The sequence below is a fragment of the Sinohyriopsis cumingii genome, chromosome 16 (genome assembly GCF_028554795.1).
Source record: "Sinohyriopsis cumingii isolate HCF-2022 chromosome 16, ASM2855479v2, whole genome shotgun sequence".
Classification (NCBI taxonomy): domain Eukaryota; kingdom Metazoa; phylum Mollusca; class Bivalvia; order Unionida; family Unionidae; genus Sinohyriopsis; species Sinohyriopsis cumingii.
The window spans coordinates 62,400,536-62,421,307 of record NC_142976.1 but is presented as its reverse complement, the minus strand read 5'-3'; the positions used below and the strand labels follow the sequence as shown (position 1 = coordinate 62,421,307).

Genomic DNA, 20,772 nt, shown 5'->3' with positions numbered 1-20,772 from the left:
CAAAAACTATCTCACAAACTTTTATATCCTGTTGATTTTAATTACTTTCCAATATCCCGATAAAAATGTATCTACAGATAAAGGCATAATTAATATCCCCAGTCTCTTGCACACTGATAATGTGCATAAATTTCACTCCTAATCATACTTGAACAAGAAATTTATGATAATAGAGCAATTTACCCAAACTGAATAAAATTTTATCAAAACTAAAGAATCTCTTATCAGATGAAGTATCACATAAATAAGCATGGGTCTTGCTCATCATAAAAAAACATCCAATATTTTCCGGATATTTGTGTATTTACCAAATCTAATCAAAACTAAGTCAGAAATAAAGTCTCGCATGTAGAAGAAGCTCAGCCAATCATTTGCAAGATATTAATACGTATGGATCTTGACCATAACAAAACACATTTTTGACATCACTGAGTTTGATAAAAATAGAATCAGAAACTGACTTAATTCATTTTAGACATTTTCCTTGTGCCAATTACCAATATTTTTCATCCTAATACAAAAGAGAAATTAAAGATACAAGATTGTAATGGTTTCTAGACTGAATTGAGCACATCCCAAGCTTACATTTTTTTACAGTGCATTTATTACAGTTCTGATCTACCAGTAAATTGCTATATGAAACAAGAGTCCCTTGAAGGGACTGATATTCTACCAGGTGAAAAGAATTTAGAGAAATTCAAGATAACACCATCTCTTCCTTTTACTTGTCTGAGTGTTGAAACCATCTCTGGTATTCATCAGCAATAGCAAGCTTCTCAAATTATCTGCTATGGTGGTGATACTGGTTGCAAGATTGGTGGAGAAGACATCTTCTGTTCAACATCCCCCATCATAAATCATCATCCATTCAGGGGGAATAATGACAAGATTTTCAAGACAAGGTCACAGTAGCCAGATTGGATTTACAACTGGCATTGTTTTCATTTAGAACCAGCAAGGTATCAAAAGAAGTATATTGGTGGATAACCCCATGTTGATAGAGCCATCCATCTGGGAGTAGAGATAATATTTTCAAGATAGTAACCATGATGGCCATATTGAGGGTTAGTTATTTTCATTTAAACCAAGTCCACATACGAACCCTGTGTCAAAATGACTTTTTCTTTAAGAGTACATAAACGAAGATTTTCAAAATGGCCACATATTTGACATCATATCAGCACCATATTAATTTAATATCAACAAAACAGGTTAGAAGTCTTTAAGTGAAAACCCCAAGATGATGTGACTTATTATTCAGAAGCATCCTGGGTGACCCAGGACAGGACTTGCCCTACAGGGTCAGAAAAACATATCGTTTCTAAGATAATTATGATAGTGCCAAACTTGTGCGATTCATCGTAATTATCTAAGAAACAGGATTTTTCTCTGACCCTTGTAGGGCGAGTCCTATCCTGGATCACCCAGCACACTTCTGCTATCATTGCTGTGCAATGTAAAGCTAATCCAGGGCTTGATAAAAAAAAATCCTGACACTACATGACATTTTAAGTATTGAATAAAACTAAATTAACTGTAAGCATTAAGCATTACCGTCGACACCTGTACAGTAAATAAAAAGTAAAATTTATATAAGAAAGAATGCTTTAAGTTCCAAATGACCAAGATGTGCATGAAGGATGGGGTAAAAATGTATCCGCTTGATATAAACAATCAACAAATTCTTTATGAACACAGTCTGACCAAGCCAAGATTTGGAGTGTCTCTAAATGACTTTAACATGCAAAAACAAAATCTCTTTTGTAATACACAAATTTCTGGACAAAAGCTAATAAGTTTTTATTTTTATTTTTGATGTAACTCGTGGGGAGAAAATAAAAAGAACCCTGCCAGAAAATTATAAATTACAAAGCAAACAAAGGTCATCAAATACGGTTTGTTGTATATAGGAACTTAAAATAAAAACCTGGGGTCAATGAAACTTCAAAGAAAGCATCCAATGCAAGTGGCTTTGAGCCCCAAACTAATGTTATATCATGTGCTGGCAGATGAACATCTACAGTGTTTGCTTCAAATCACAAGTAAAACTGACATAGAAGACCCTAATCTGTTGGACCAATATGTGGTAGCAGATATAACCCTGCGTTGCTGGCAGCTGGACATAGAGAAACAGAATGGGGTTTCAAAATACCCACAAAATCAATAACAAGCATATTCAATGATTTGCATGGCTGTCATCAGCATGTAAAGATATTACATGGTTAGTGTAACTAATCAATTACAGACCGCTTAGAATAGAATCTAATGTAAAAGTCAATCAGAAAACAGTAGCTTATTAACTGCCCTTGGTCATACCAGGACTGGAGAATTAAAAAATAACCAACTTAGGATAAAAACAGTTCATGTACAAATAATTGCACAAAAATTAGCATAATTCTTTTAAAAATATATATATATATATATATATATATATATACACACACACACACATACATACATATACAGTAGTCCCCCTCTTGAATGCACCTGCCCCCGACCGGCGGCCACATGTTACTTACGGCCAGAATCCCTTGGCACTGACGAGTTTGTATTCAAAAGCACCCTCAAGAACAGTACCCCTCTAACGCGACCAGCATATTAGTACAAAAATGGATAATGTTCCCCTCACAAGCTGCCCCTTTTTTCTCTCAAATGTATCCAGAACCAATATATAATTCATATCCTGATGTAATGTAAGTAATCAGATTATCCATCGTCAATATGTGTCTTACAATGCAGGCTTGCATCTAGGATTGATAAATGTGGGTACATGTGCCCCAAATGAATCTGGAAAAAGGAGGGGGAGCAAAGTAGCGGCGGGGGGGGGGGGGGGGCTTCCAGTATGGTGTATACAAAAAACTCGATGTATTCGAAAATTGCAATAGCAAGCATAATAAGTGTATTAAATGCCTCTCATGTCTTCTGTACATTATAGTATAACATTTAAAACTGAAATCAAAGTCTTATATTTACTAATAACATTCTATCTACACACTAACCAACCTTTATCATGTACTTCCTGCATGTCACACTGCTCAATTCTGATTGGTTACAAATCCATACTAAGAAAGATCAGAAGAGCACATATTTTCCTTTCATGGATGACAAAAAATGATTTTTAAGGAAAGTCCAAAGTTCAAAATAAATTAGGGAAAGTATATATACAGTTTCTATAACTTTTTACTTGAACATATATACATCTGCATCCAGACAGACTGTAACTGTGACTGCATTATTCTGCAAATATGATCACTATTTCCTAAATAGCCTCATGTCCTTCCTCATCCTCCACTCTACCAATGCCTTGCTAAAGTTCAAGTCTCTCAGAGGTGGTCCTTGAAATCATGAGTCTGTTGAGAACCCTTTCTTTTAGATGGCTTCTTCCTGCAGTTTTGGTTTGATTTTGATTTTGATGTATTCCTAACAAAAAAATGCACACAATACTTATTTTTTGCATGATTTTGCCCATACAGGAATATAAATCTTGTGGGAAATCTTAAATTGGTTTTTCTTTTCTCGCACAATCGCGTGTTCTAGATGCAACCCTGCTAATGCCAAGTTTCCGTTATTGAAAGAAGTGTTGACTAAAGTACATGTAACACAAAGAGTAATGATATATCATTCTCTATAAAAGTCAACGTTTACAGGAAATGGGCTCAACAATGTTATAATAGAGTTTGGGGCTTCACACATCTTTCGAGTTCTTCCCTTTCATGATTACAAAAGGACGAAATTGTCAAGATCATAACAGGGTCATCATAGGCTCAAAATAGATTTTGTGCATTAACACACACAGAAATTAACCATGAACAAATCAGGGTACCAAAGACAGAAAAATCACAAGACAACACATTTATTGCTTCCTTTAGGAGAAGGCATTTCGTCCACTCGACATAATTAAATACAGTTAGCAACATACGAATAAATCATTACCAAACATTAACATGTCATCAAGTAAGCAAGAGACGTATTATTTTAGAAGTTGGTTATTCTACTTGACGACATCGGGTGAGGCGGGGAGTGGGGACTTGCCGAACAATTTTACATAGAAAATACTATATAAAAAAACAATTTAATGTTGAAAAGACTCAAATAAACACTGTCGTAACCGATAAGGAGGTTATTCAGCAACACTGGGAAAATGGAGCAAATGGAAAGAATGAAAAGGAATGTGAAGGGGCAAATTTCTGGTGGTCAATGAAGAACACATTAGTCTTGAGACCAGAAAACGATTAGATTTATGGGGACAGGCGCATATCAAATTGCCATGCTGCCATGATTGGTAATGTCTTTTGAGGGGAGAATTTGATTCTTAATTAAGCATTCGTTTATTTAGCCAAAAAAAGACTGGTGGAGACAAAAGCTAACTTTAATTCCATAGTGTAAATGTCAAAATTGAAAGATCGCAGAACACTGTTACTCAAACTACAAGGTTAAGTTGACAATGACTTTGGCACCTCTGGAAAAAGGCGGCAGATATATTTTATTCTCATTGGTTACGCTAAATAAGGGGCGTGTTTCCCACACTAAATTTCGTTGTTTTAATATCGCCACATTGAAAATATTAATCAGTCTAAGCTTTTCTGCAAGAGAAACAAGTGTAAGAAGTCCCTGAGAGTAAATTTGGGAGAACTTCTCTCGTAAAAATTTTGTCCAAGAGGACTGTTGTCGAGGAAAACCAATGAAAAATTTTATCGCATATCATGCTTACACCAAGAATAAGAACTGTTAATGATATTCAGTAGAAATAAGTCTATTATTATAAGAAGAAGAACCTTTGAATAATTAATGTTATTTTTAAACAAAAATATTAAACAAAGATATTAAATGCTTTAAGGTATGTAGCTTTCTTACTTCGTAAATTACATATACTTCTCACAAAAAATTTAGTCACCCTCTGGAAAGGACACCTGTCTTATAAGGCCACTTTCCCAGTGCAGAAGGGGTGGCCTTATAAGAGTGGGACCACTGTACTTGCTTAAAAGTTGATTCAAACTGCACACAACAATGATCCTGATATGTTGTCACAAAATGCGCATGAAGATCAGGGTATATACTGTTTGTTCTGCTGATTACTCCTAACAAACAGCACAGACCCAGATTTGCCTATGCATTATGCTGTAGCAGATCTGGGTCTGTGCAGTTTGCAGCTGGACTCATCTTGACAGACTAATTATTTTAACCCCTGGTTTGGAACTATTGTGCTTGTAAATGAGTCCAACTGGTTAAAGTGTTGTGTGTGTGTGTGTGTGTGTGTGTGTGTTGGATTTTTAACATTTTTTTTAAAAATTCAGTCATATCACTACAATGTCTGTAGTGTGGCAGTTTAAATATCTAGCACTGGGGCATCATGCCATAGACATGTAGCATAATGTCCCACCTAGTCACATTATCCTGACACCAGGCTGACCAGTCCTAACACTAACCTCTTAATGCTGAGCACCTAATGAGGCAGCTGTTAGTACCATTTTTATAAGTCTTTGGTTTGACTCGGCACAGGTTCCAACCCACAAACTCCCACATCTGAGGCGGATGCTCTAACCACTAGGCCACCAGAGCTGCTGCGGTCCTCCAACTGGTTACAATAAAATATCACTAAAAATGGAGGGGGGATGCATAGGGAAATTAAATAGTCATTTGGAGGCTAAATGGCATTTAAAAATAACTGAATGAATCAGAAACTCTCAAATAACACATTCCAATGTATACTGTTCAAAAGTGCTAAGAATGCTGAAGGCCAGAAGGACCGATGCAAATGTAAACCGAAGACCCTTCATGGGAGCTGTAGGCCTCACAACAACAACAAAAATTTTAGATTCCACTGATGGGCACTGACATTCAAGTTTCCGCAGCAACATGCACTTGAACAGAATGTATAGTACATAACAACAGGGTTTGTACACTTTTTTACTAAACAAACTGTCAAGATTTCAATTTGTAAGTATGTACCATTTACCTGATTATCCTTGATCACTAACAGTTAGAAACAAGACAATAACACTGTGCTGAGCATTCCATTTGGGGCAAAACCTATCCCATTGTGATGACTTTCAATGTCTGGCCAAGTAGACTTGAAGGAGGTTCCAGCATCAACGAATGGCATTTCCAACTTTTTTTTGGATAAGACCTGCCAATTTAAGATGTCTGCCCAGCCCAACATCAGAGACAAAAAAAAGTATGTTAAAGAAGCAAATTTAATTAGATTTTTTTGCATACACATTGTTAGTTAAAATAGTATTTAAACAGAATTTGCTAATGGGCAGAAGGACCAATGTATTTTGTCCTATGACAAATACATCAACATCAGGCCTACCGCCCAACAGTAACTGCAAACACTATATATTCATATCTTTAAGACATTTAAAACCAATTAATTAAAAAGTTTTGGATAAAAAATATATAAATAAATTAATACTTTTAAAACTAACCCCAAAACCTTGTCATTTCAAGTTTAGAATTTAAGAAAGAGAACAATTCGTTAACACATCATGAGACTTTGATGCATACTTGAATGTGAGTAGAATCCAACTGCAAATATCAGACCCTGATGTGCCAATGTAAAATGTACTAACAGATCAGGGTCTATGTTGTTTGTTCTACTGATGATTCCTATCAAACTGTAGTTTCCCAGATCTTCTGGTGCATAGTGACAGCAGATTTAGTCTTTGCAGTTTGATTTGCATGTGAGGTGTATATGATACTCAAAAAATTGGTGATGTCGAAAAACAATAGCTAAGAAAGTGGAATAATCTGGTTTAAAGTGGAGGGGACCAAATGTTAAAAGACTAACGACACTTCATAGCTTAAAAATAAATAAAAAAGCATAATACCCAATCATGCTGAGTACCACACCTATCTGACAAAGTATAACATGTGAAAACACAAGTAACTTCACTTGAGAAATCATACCTGATTGCAAGTCCAAACATAATTTATAATCCATTCTGTGATGTATACAAACCAGTAGTACACTAGTAGGAGATACTGCTGTTATCACGGGGCCTAAATGTATGTAACATTCCTACTAGAAAAGTGTATCCATACAGTATGTTTATCCAGGTTAAGTTCATGGAGTTGGTTGTAATGTAAGCATAACTAACTCCTCTGCTGGTAAAATGAGAGCTTCAGACAATCCCCTTGTGCCCTCATAAAAACTAATCAGTGGCACGTCATGCACACAAGTTGTGCAACAGGCAAGTGCATGCAAGTCACCCTTCCTACAACCCAGCTGTCAGGCTGATTGTCAGTTCATACTCTGAACTTGCAAAATGTTTAACCAAAACCACACTAAACTAATATTTACTCACATTATGAACCACAACAACCCATTGAAATCATTTTAACTGATCAATATTGTGGGTGAAATGAGGTTACAGACTATGGCTTAGTAATGGGCCACTAGGAGATTGGAATAATAAGGTGCTGCTGGCTTTGTTGATTGTAATCTCTCACCCTATGTGTAAAATGGCATAAACCATGTATGGCAGATGGCAGTGCTATGGATAGTGGAAAATCTGCATAGGAATGTACCATATTACCTGTGATGGGTTAAAAGCGTAGTAACCTCTGACTCCAGATTACAACTTACAGCTGCTTAATAGTCTCTAGACAAAGAAAGACAAAGCAGCTGTACAAGAAGCTCTCATTCTTTAAGGGGGGCACCTCCATTGTGAGAAGAAAAAAATTAAAAATAAAATGACCTGCCTACATTAATTTTGAAACAAGTGCAATAGGAAATCACATATATTTTAGGAGGGGTGGCCCTAAACTGAATTTATCTATAGATTTTGAAGTCATAAAGAGAATTTATCCACACTGCTGTAACAACAATCACAACTAGAATTTATCCACACTGCTGTAACAACAATCACAACTAGAATTTATCTACACTGCTGTGACGACAGTGTTGCAACCAAAATTTATCCCCACTGCTGTAACAAGAGTTACAACTAGAATTTATCTGCACTGCTGTGCCAACAGAATTACAACCAGAAATGTCTTCATGGAACATGGATGTCCCACCACAGTTGAACCAGAGTTCTTAAAAAGAACTGCAACAACATAAACCCTGATCCGCCATGACATAATGCACTGGTAGATCAGAATCTATGTTGTTGGTTCTACTGGTTACTCCTAACACACTGCACAGACTCAGATATGCCCATGTAATATGAGATGGCAGATTGGGGTATGAAGTTTGCAGTTGGATCTTATTTTTAAGCGAGTATATACAAAATGAACTGGTTATTTTCACCTGTGGTTTTAAACTAATCCAGGTCTTTAAATTGGATGGTATATTTTGTGAAGACCACACAACACAAACTTGCAATACCATATCAAATCTGATCATCAATACATTAATTATGCCATTGAGAATGCATGAAATAGCTAAGTGACAGAAGCTTTTTAGGGCAAATTTGATTATGTGGTACAGAACAAGTTGTAGATTGAACAGCTAAAATTTACCCCAATATCAAAGTTTATACTAACTAAATGCACCATATGGACTGCTTGTAGCTGGGGCAATATCAAGACAAAATAGTTCTGTGTATTTTTAACACAATGAAGCATTTCCTGATGTTGCTTTTTTCCAATAAACCTCTTTATATAATGCAGTAAATATGCTGCTTTACATCATGCTGTAAATATGCTACTTTACCAAATTCTGTATTTAAAAAAATACTGCCAATTTGGAGCTCAAAATGCAATTGTATGTAAAAATCACACAGTATTTACAAGCACTACCCTTCTTTACTTTAACAAATCTTACCCAAATTTAGAAAATCTGTAGCTGAAGGTGTGATAGCAAAACTTATTGGTCTCAAGTCATTTGAAAGTGTTCAGTGTTTTATCTACAACTGGCTTCATGTAAGTCATTTGACTCATCAAGGCAAAAAACAGCGAGTCAAAATCCAAAACCTATGAGTCTTATTCAAGCGAATAATCAGTTTTTCAGTAGTTTAAAACAAATAATTACATTGTTTAAACACACTATGAAAATATTAGTTATATAATGTGGCTAAAGCCAATAAGGCAATCCCCTCGCCAGAAGCATCTAAACATTACATATTTGTTAAAAATCTTGTTGAAGGTTTCATGTCATCAGACAAAATCTGAGCATATATGACAAGGTGTTTACTGGTGTCTATTTCAGTGCTTTCATCTGCCACAAATGACAAATTTTGCAGGTCACCTATAAGACTATCCTCAACAACGTTTGAAAAGCTCTCCAATAACTCTGAACAGGTAGTAACAAAGTCATAGTGATTGGAAGAATTCTTCAAAACACCAATGGCATCAATTTCTTCAGCCGTCAAGTCATCTATTAAATTAAAAAGAGATTTGTATTTTAAAAAAGGGTTGTCTTCTACGCTCGGCCAATGTACACACTTAAGTAACACTTTCACTTCTATGTCTTGTTTACAAGAATGTTTGTGTAAACCTGTATTCAAATCTACCTGGTGTTATGGACCTTCAGGGCACACGGTACTAATGATATGGAAAAATGGGTACCAGCCTGGAAATGGGTGAACCTAAAATAGAGTATATATGGGTTTGGCTGACCAGGATTAGTTAATAATGTAAGTTATGTTTTAGGAAAAAGAATATTTTGAGAGCTTATCATACATGTATTTTCTGAAATACTTTTCTTTCCAAACTAACAAATTATTAATTAAATGACAAATTGTGCATTTGTTTCAATTTAGTCTTTTTTGTCATTATTTCAACTTCAAAATAAATTAAATCTCCCTCGCAACTGGGTGACTTTAATCCCAAAAATATGTTACACTAAAAGCTGTTTGACATTTTACATAGCAACTTGGCAGTTTACCATAAACCTTGAATGTTTTCACTGAAAATAAATTGTTTTTAAATTAATACTTACTGCCATTTTAGTTTTACCACCTTTTGCAACAAAGACCATTGCTAGTGCCAACAGACACGTGGATGGACATCCATCAATGAAAAGTAGTAAGCATACTTTTTAATAAAATTTTCTGATGAAAAAAGGGAGGGGCCACAAGGGCAAGACTTGCGGTACATAGATAAAAACTGCAGGTAACCCACTAGCATTGCACTTTTGTCCTAGTGTGCACTATTGCATATGCACACAAACACACACACACATGTATATGAAACAACATGACAAAAAATGATGCAGTATGGGAAAATTGTCCAAGTGCTTTCAAGATTTATGGATCCTTCTTTTTTATAGCAGACATCACAAACAAATAAAAACTACAAAGAAAAAACAATACAAAACAAAGTAGTTCTATACACACTGTTGCATTATCAAAACCAAAATCAATGAACTTAATCATAATATAGAAATACAGTAGTGCTTTGCCAGTTTCTAATACTTGCTGCACCTAGTTTTTGGCATGTTTATTCCTCTTTAATCTTCCTTAAGACTATATACATATATATGTAAATACACACACACACGCACACATACATATATACAAACATATATATACACACACACATATCCATACACAAACATATACGTATACACACATACATGCATGCATACACACACACACACACACATACATACACATATTTTCTACTGCCCCAAGAGAGCCTCTTTCTTTAATGAGTAAAGTTTAAAAAGTCTTTAACAATTAGAATACCTCAACATCTGGGATGTTGAAAGATAACTTTGTGATCATTTTCCACTTGATGCATTCAGGTGGAAAATAGAAAGAACCAACTACTGTTACCATTTCTTACATTTCAACATCTATTCAAGGACAACTACCTATAGCCATGTGATATGTTATTAAGCATACCTGTATACAATGATGATGCCTCCAACCGCTGACCTTTCATCCTTTACAAATGCTTTAGTTTCGACACCTTTTAGGGTCTATTTCATTATGTCTGTCTCGTGAGGTGAAATATTTTACTTGGTCTCTTCACTATGTGTCAAGTGGATGAGGCTTTTGTATGATAAAGGTAGAGTAAACAATGGGTATTTACACAAAATGGTGTATATACAAGTCAATACCTAGTCATAAGCTGTTGAACAGTCCATGCAAATTGTCACACTAATGTATTTACATTGAAATAGCTGTTGATATACCATGCCTTGGAAATTCAAAGGTGGAATATTTGTATGACATGTCATTCACGTTGAGCAACTCTGAAGACAGTTAATTACACTCCATTGGCTGATTAAAGAAAATGTAAAGTTTTAAATTACAGGACTATGTCTTGCTTGACATATACAGAAATAATGATCTGTAAAAAATAATTCATATCTATGCAAAAGAAAACAATTTGCTGAATACTTAAGTAGAAGATAACAGTGTGGTGTAAGAATTAATGATCCAGAAATTACAAAATTACTACAAATACCTACTTAAGTCCTATTAAGACACAAAGAGAGATAATCTTTTGCCACTCATTCTTTATCACTCCTAACAATATTCTAGTGACCAACAGATGTACACATGATTTGGTAAACTGCCTTCAAAGGCCCTTTTTTCAAATGAAAGCTCAACACTTAAACAGTACAGTTTTTGTCAGAGGCTACTCACTGGACATCTCCCTTTCATTCTATCAGAATGACCGATTGTTTAATGGCACATGCAGGTCTATACTGTGCAGAAGTGACTGTTGAAAAGGTGCTTGCCCAGCGATACACCATGACAGCCAACCTGGCTTGATCTTAAATAGGATTCAAACCTGCACCCATCTGGTTGCAAGTCCAGCATAGAAAATTATTCAACTTGTTGCATATATTCTGTATATGAAAGGAGCATACCTGCAAGATCTCTTCTACAATCAGCTGTTGCCACTAGCCAGCTATTTTATCTAAGTAATCTGGAATTATCAGCTGTTGCCACTTGCCAGCTACTGTATCATAGTAATCTGGAATTATCAGCTGTTGGTGTAAGCTGGGCATGGCATCAGAAAGCCATTTTTTTTAAAAAAGAGACCATAACTACGAAAAGTAAAATATTTAGCAATATAAATTCTCTATCATTTCTATTGTGCAATGTAGAACATACAGCAAAGATCCAGCTCTGCCATCAAATAATGCCATCAGGGTCTATGCTGTTAAACAGTTAAAACAGCACAGAAATCTGGCCTGTAAACAGTAATTAAAGAAATCAGTGTTTCCCGCACCATTTTTTTTTTACACACACCACTTGAACACTGCCCAGGATCTTAGGCAGATCACCTAATGATCTTACCTACCATTACTGATTGTACTACAGTGGTTCCTTGACTTACGAGTTTAATTCGTTCCGTGATGGACCTCATAACTGAAATTACTCGTATGTCAAATCAATTTTCCCCACTGAAATGAATTGAAATGCCATTAATCCGTTCCGGATCCCCAAAAAACTGCCTGGTGACCGACGCCCTCAGGTTTGCCCTCTACATAACCTGCAGTTTTTCTTTCAGAATGTTATGTGACTTAAAGGCTCTGGGGTTTTCTGAATGATAAACGAGCAGTGGCTTGATCTTGCAGTCGCCACTCGCATAGGCGCACAGTGCATGGGTTAGCCTATCCTTCATGGGTTTGTGGCCTGGCATCCTCTTCTCCTCTGCCGTTATATACGTCCTCCTTGGCATCTTCTTCCAGAAGAGTCCTGTCTCGTCACAGTTGAAGACTTGCTGGGGGATGTATCCTTCTACTGCTATAATTCCAGCAAAGGTTTTGAGGTAATCCTCAGCTGCCTTCATATCCGTGCTCGCTGCCTCACCATGCCTGACAACGAAGTGAATGCCGGTTCTCTTTTTAAAATTCTCGAACCAGCCCCATTGAAGTGCCTGGGGTCTGCTGCAGCAAATCAGCGTAAATAGCTCGTGCCTTCAGTATGGTGCAGATCGTAGAAGTGCTACGCTCGTACTGCTTCGCCAAGTCGACTACATGCACACCTTGGTCATGTTTTTCGATAACTTCTTTCTTTAATTCAATGCACATCATTTGCTTCTTCTTCTCAACACTGTCCTTCGCACTCACTTTCTTTGGATCCATGGTTGCAAAAACGAAGCTTTGCAAAATAACTGCAAGCACAAATGCGAGCACAACACTGATGCTTCCACTGCGAGCTAACTGCTTAAAGTGAACGAGTGAGACACCGGATGCTGGGCGGATGTTGCGACGTTCACTCTGGCATTCGCTGCGCCAACTAGCGGTGGGGTATCTGAAACTGGCTCATAACCCGAATTTTAGCTCTCAACTCAAAGCAAAAAATCGGCCGAGAGACGGCTCGTATCTCAAAAAACTCGTTAGTTGGGACACTCATAAGTCAAGGTACCACTGTATTAGCTAACTATTGTAAAGCACTCTGCATAAATGTGCTACATATATTAAAAAACCGTAATAACATTTTAGTTCTACCAATAAAAGCATACAACTCATATTTTAGTACCAAGGATAAGCCTGTATTTTTTTATTAAGCAAAGTTCAGTCACTTCATTGTTCCATTGCCTTTCTGCAGACCACCTGGACAAGGCTAACCCTACCACAGTCCAAGACTCTCTGGTGCACACTGTTCACAGTTAGGCGCATCTTACATAGGGCAAACTATGGTATCTTATCATCCATCAGAGGTGTTACTCCACACTCTGGCTTCACACAGCATGCCTATCAGGTTGCAAAGCTATCAGTAACAAGACAAATCAACCATGTAATGATCATCTACACCTGAATAGCATTCTCTTCAAAAAGCCTCCCACCTCAACACAGGGGTTCCCAGGAGGAGGTCCCATTAAATACTGATAAAATGCCTGTACTAATGAAAACAGCACATTGCCAAAACTCAGGGCTTGTGCTATCAAGGAGGCATTCCCTTTCAAAAAAATAATCCTGCTGAAATAATTTCAGTGTGTAAGGTTATATAGCCCTAAAGTGAGAATTAGCTTACAATCCCATCCAAGAGATCTTCAAAGCAGATTTTTTAAAAATAGAACTGTTTTAATGAAACAGTGATGCCCCACTACAGTGCCTGAAATGGCCTGTGACCTAAACACAAATCTTAACCAAGACTTGATGGCTGGACAAGGCTAACCCTATATGCTCCTGCCAATGTCCTGGTGGGGAATTCAAATTAATGTAATAGATATTGATACTTTACACAGAAAAGGTGTGGGGAAATGTGGGCTTAAGTATGAACTGGCAAATTCTGAGCAGCAGTTATTTCCCCTTGAATGCTAAACCTGTCTAAAGATCTAAATCTAATAATTAAACTTCGTGTTAAGTGTAAAAATCAACTTTAGTAATAAAGTGTGTAGGTTATGTTTCATAATTAATAGGCAAGTCTGTTAAATTTTGTTTAAATCTGATGTGTGTTGGTGTGTGCCTGTCTATTGGACATAGCTTTAACAAATTGAGTCCTATTGCTATGATGTCTGCAGTGTGGCAGTTGATAGTGACATCTGGCACTGGGGCATCATCCCGCAGACATGCAGCATCATGTCCCACTCAGTCACATTATCCTGACACCAGGCCAACCAGCATAACATTCAGCCTATTAAAACTGAGCACCAAGCGAGACAGCTGCTACTACCATTTTTATAAGTCAGTGGTATGACTCTGACAGGTAAATTCTGTGCAAAAAGAATAGGCGTGGGATTTGTTTAACCACCATTAAAATGTAAATAGGTTTCCATACTACTACTGTTTAAAATGTTGGTCTATGTTCTCAATCTTGGATGAATCAATTCTATCAGTTTTTTTTTTAAGGCTAATCATTTGTTAAACACCAGCATGTTCAACTTTTTCAAAATGTATATTTTTATATAAGCAGAATCCAAGCAAGTAAAAATCATTTTACAAAAGCTTCAAAGTTGGTGCACATTTCCTTGCCATAATCTTGGCTAAATATCTACACTCAAGTTACAAAATATCATGCGACGAATTTTCCCTCAAATATTACAGGGTGACGAGGACTCGGCAGTTAAGTGCTGGATTCATGACCATTAAGGCTTGGGTTCAAATCCGACGAATGGATCAACTTGAGTTGGATACCATAGTGTGTCCTTGCCACAAGGCACTTTATCTCAACCGCTTTTGCACTAAATAACCTGGGGTCCCAGATGGCCAAGTGGTCCAAGGCACTTGCCTTTACAGATCATGGACGTTTCACCTATGTCCTCATGGATTTAAGTCTTGGACAATGTGGGTATGTGAAAAAGTTTGATAGTAGCTTTCTGTGGATCAATGGTCCAAAGTTCTTCAAGGTTTGTCCTCCACTATATATATTGGCTGCCATAGCCCAAAACTGAATAATCTACTTGTGTTCCTGTGCCATAACACCAAACCAAACAAAACCATAAAATATTAGCAAAAGGATTATTTAAAATTTCATTAAATTTGCACAAGCTTCTGATGCAAGATTTCTCATCAAATACATGAAGAAAAATGATAAATAAATTGTTTCAGTATGGCACAAAACCTGAGCTCATATAGATTTTCTACAAAAGAAAGCTCAGATGACTGATTTACACCTGGTTGTTGTTGTTGTAGGGTCTAATGACATTTTTCCGCACAAGATAGGCTATAAATGGCGGCCAGTATAAATGGAGGAGGAAGACGACGTGGTCACCCCGGAAAGAACCAGTGACCCACGAGAAGCTACTGGCAAAATTTCTCATGTACCCATATTGGCCAAGCCCGAGACTCAAACCCACGCAGACTGAGGTGAGATGGTAGTGATCTATAAATGTGAGTGCTTTAGACCACTCGGGGCCCCGATTTACACCTGGAAATAAACTTCCCCAGATTTCACATGGTTTCACATACTTTCATTGGCTTTATGGTCTTCTTTAACAAAATGGTTAATGTGATTACTAACATTAGGAAATGACCGGTATCCTGGTCTCACATGTCTCGTTTTGGCTATAAATTCTCTGATTGATCATTGTTTGGGATTCCCCTATAGTAAATATTTATATCATACACTGATTCATTTGCATCCTATTTGGATACATTCAGACTTTAAGGTAAGTTCTTTACAAGAAAGTTGTTTTCTTCGGATTTATAAATGAAAATCTTCGAAGTCGCCCAAGTACATCCAAAATGTCTGACTCATTTGATGATGAATCGGAATCATCTGGGGACTAAATAATTGAAAATATTGGCAATTTTGATCTTGTAAAGATAAATCAAGAAGAGAGGGAACGTATAAAACAAGAATGGTGTGATATTGTTGTCAATAATGATGACGATGAGGAATTTGAAGGTTTTGAATTCACCAATGTGTATGTGACAGATTGGCACCATTTTCATTAGGACCAACTAGACATCATAAGAAGTCTTTTAGTGAAAACCTCATGTTGATATGACTATCTATTGAGGACAAGTAGCTGTAACAAGATTTTCAAGATTACTGCCTTGGTGGGCATAATCAACATCAGACCTACACCATTTTCATTCAGGACCAACTGGACATCATAACAAGAAGTCTTTTACTGAAAACTGTGTTGATATGATCATTTATTTATTTAGGAGTAGCAATAATATTTTCAAGATAGTGGCAATGTTGGGTGGCAAATCAGTACTAAGTTCATTTAGAACCAAAACATCATGAGAAATCTTTTTAGCAAAAGCCCATGTTTATATGACCATCCAGGATGAGTAACAAGATTTTCAAGATGGCTAACATGGCAGCCATTTTGGATGTCTGAACAGCACTTAGGACCAACTAGACCATGGGGTGAATGTGTGTTTAAAGTTTCCAGACAATCATTAAAGTAGTTTCAGAGAAGTAGTATGTGCTAATGGACAGACGGACAATAGACTATGCCATAAGTTCTGGTTCATGACCAGTACAGCTACAAAATATGTAGTCATAAACTAAATGAAAAAGCATAACCTAAGCTAGTAAAATGTGAAATGTGCTTCACTTTTAACTTTTTATAATGGTATAAATGTAACATACATGCATACAATCATCTAGTTTGATTCTACCATGAACTGAGATTTGAAAAATAACCCTGAAACAACATTTAACCCATGTTAGTGAGGACTGAAATACGGGTCACGGTGACCCAAGTTTATGATGGGGCTGTAGTGCCTATCAAGAAGCATCTTCTTAACAAGTATTTATACAGTGTGCAAAAAATCCTGACTATATTGCAAAAGCTTGCCCACAAATGTACAATTGATCGGTACATATAAGGGGTGGGGGGAGGTCCTATGAAAACGGCTCCCAACTGCTGCCTAGAACAAAGAAAGAATGGTTGAGATGCAGCATGGATGTACATATCCATATTTTTTATGTGTGGACATCAACTCTGACACAGATGGTAGTACAATAGCTCTCCCTTACTTCATAAGGTGAGGTAAAAAGCATCACAGCCTGCAGATTGTTGCTCTCTTGGCAACTTGTTTGAGCATTTTGCATTTGGTTTAATTACCAATCCTCAAGAAATCTGACAATAAAACACAAAAATAATCTCTAAATTCCTTTGTTCCTTGGATGTGTCATAATTTGTCTGCTAGGCTGCTCATCAGTGTTGCATTCAATTGCAATTTGCGGAGATGTGGAAAAGCATCTGTAAGCTGGCATTCATCCAAGGGTAATAACTCCATCTGACATCAGTGGTGAAAATGAAATGACTGCCAAAACAACAGCCATCATAGTTGGAATACAATACAAGGCACAATAATTGGGTCAACTGGGGAGACTCAAGGCCCCCACTGACCTGTTTCCAAAATTACAATAAAAAAATATGTGATAGTAAAACCTGCTTTTGGGGACAACTCGTAAAAAAAGAAGAAAAAAAGGACCAACTACTCATAAATGACAATATTTATTGGTCCCTTCCATTAAATTTCACATCATTTATACCTAAATATAAAAGAAACCAGTCAAAAAAATTGTCCAACAGTGTTACCTAAGGTGGACAGCTGCTAGCCCCCCCATCCCCACCCCCAGAGAAACTTCAGTGTCTGAGGGGGCCCGTTAAATGATTCTTACTGGCTCTCACATAAGACAGGAAACATGCTTGTACATATGTAATGGACGACATGTGCAGCCACTGTGTTGACTGAAAAATATGAAATGTTATGACTGGTAGATATCTTCTCCTGACAGGATTAATAACTAATGGGACCTCGATTTATTATCAGAATAATTGAATGATAAAGTAAATAAACAATGACAGACTTTAGCAATGCATTATTTTTAGGTGTCATTGGTGTTTCGATTTGTTACTATTTCTGAGTAGAAAAAACAAACTATACTGACAAAAATATTATCTGGCCGACTGGACTTACTGCTCAAAATATTCATTACTGCCAGCCATGCAAAAGAATACAATGGCAATGGCATATTGGACCAGTGGCTAAATCAAGCATTGCTATAAAATTAATTTAAGAATACCACAATTTCACCATCCAATAGGCACAGTGATTACTTCCAAAATGGGGAAAACAATTTCAGTTCATAGGAAACTCAACTGCTTGCAGTGGACAATGTTCACGCACATCTTAAATGTACCACTTCTTTAATTAAAAAAAGGGCACTTGTCTATAATAGAGGATATTTTCTAGTACTGCTGGGTCATTTATAAACCAGTTTCACTCTAAATTTCATATTGTATGAATGTGACATTTTAACCTTCATTCCCACCTGCACCGCCCCCAATGGAATTACCCCACTTAAAAGTCCTCATGGCCCTTTCTGCCCCCAAGGAAATAACCCACTTAAAAGTCCTCATGGAACTTTGTCCCCAAGTAATTACCCCTTTACAAGTCCTTACAGCCCTTAAGGAATTAACCCCCTGAAAAACCCTCATGGACTTTTCTACCCCCAAAGGAATAATGCCATTTAGTCCTCATGGCCATTTCTGCTCCCCCCCCCCAGTAATTACCTCACTTAAAATCCATGATGGCCCTTTCTGCCTCCAAGGAATCAACTGACTTAAAATGCCTCATTGCCCTTTCTGCCCCTGCCCCAAGGAATTACCCTATGTAAAAACCCATGTGGCCCTTTCTGCCCCATGGAATTATACCACTTAAATGCCCTCATGGCCCTTTCTACCCAAAAGGAACTAATACCCTTAAAACCCTCATAACCCTTTCTGCCCCAAAGGAATTACCCCACTTAAAAACCTTCATGACCCTTTCTTCCACCCCCCCAAATTACCCCACTTAAAGACCCTGATGGCCCTTTCTACCCGCAAGGAATTACCCCCCCTTAAAAACCATAGGCCCGTTCTGCCCCCAAGGAATTACCCCACTTATACGCCCTCATGGCTTTCTCAAACACAGATCTAAAATGTGTTCATCTTCTATTATTTCAGTGGGAAAGAGAAAGACTGATAAAATCCATGCATGTTCTTGAGAGGAATCAATTAGTACAGGGAATGATCCAACAAATGCTGATGCTATGCAGTACAAGCAGTTAAAGTTGGCAGGAAAGAACATTCTTTTAAAGGAAACTGATGTTTCAAACAACACTGTTAAAGGATGGTATAAATCACTTTCTGTCTTTTCCACATTTCTTATCTGCAATTGTGAGGAACTAAAGGAGTCTATAAAATAAACAGAAGCAGCTGCTACAGCTGATGTATTTATTGTCTGTTGAAAAAAAACATTGTGGTATTAAACCTGAATATTTGGTTTTAAATGAAAAGCCAAGCTGTGATACCAGTGAAACCTGAACACAATGAGTACACAATATTTTTGTCATTTGCCGGATATGGGTTCATTACAGAGGTTAAATATGTTTTCTTTTGGTTGTTGTTTTTAGGATTTTAGCCATTTTACTAGCGTTGTTCTGATTATCGATTATAATCAACCATCAGTTGGCTGTGCGAACCAGTAAGATAATCATTTAAGGCTCCATAATCAATTGTGTGGAAAGGGAGACTACTTCATTTTAGCTGCATGCAAAATGCAAAGTACTCCTGTTTAAATGATAAGCTGTACAGGACTTCAGTCCACTATAGGCGATCTGAATTATTTATTCCCTTCACAAATATAAAACCATACCATACCCATTTAGTGACGATTCCATGACTGCTTTTAAACTGCAGATTTAAAAACAAAATTTTGATGATTTGTTGTAAAATCATTTGTAGATTTGTTACATAAAACTGATCAGCCATAAAAGTTGCTTTCATTTAACAAAGTTGTCAAACAAAAATAATATATGAGAAAAACATTCAATATTTTATCAGATTAAAGTGTACATGTCATTAAACGATATTATTAACATTTTTGAGCTCTTGATCAAAGATATAATTACATAGCAAACAAAAAGTAAAATTTGCTCTTAGTAACCAATTTTAATCAATTATCAGTTGGTCAAGTGGAACCAATTATCAATGATGAAATTCTGACCGATTCTCATCACTACATTTTAGAGTACGATATGCTATACATGGCTGCCAGTATATTTGGTGCAGGGAGATTCCTGAAAGAACCACCAACCTGGTGGCAAGCTTTCTCACATGTCCATGTTCTGCGAGCCGAGACTCAAACCACCACAGAGGTGAGCTGCTAGTGATCTGCAAAGTCGAGAGCCTTGACAATCAACTATCTTTGGGTCCTGGTTAAATACGTAAATATTGTTCTAAAAAGGTGTTCAAAATGTCCTTAACTCATTCGGCCCCAGAGGTTTTTGTCGTTTTTGCCTGAAATGTGCATAGGAAAGACATGGGGGGGGGACTATTTCTGAATACATCAGCCTTCAACAGATTTTCCATGAGGCTAATGCCTAGTTGTATTAGAAACATCATTATCCACTGGTTATTTTGCTTGCGCATGAACAGAAGGGTAAAAGTTGGAGTTTTCTTTTGTTT

General features: G+C 36.9%; 1 protein-coding gene and 1 long non-coding RNA gene across 3 annotated transcripts in view; one reads left to right on the top strand and one right to left on the bottom strand.

The window, feature by feature from the left end:
• Positions 1-20,772, bottom strand: part of LOC149780558 (uncharacterized) — a 181,293-nt gene that overhangs the window by 44,554 nt on the left and 115,967 nt on the right. The window lies entirely within an intron of this gene.
• On the top strand, positions 5,534-19,695 carry LOC149780559 (uncharacterized). The gene is made up of 2 exons (XR_016415104.1): positions 5,534-5,893; positions 19,270-19,695. It is a non-coding gene; the product is annotated as an uncharacterized LOC149780559 (long non-coding RNA).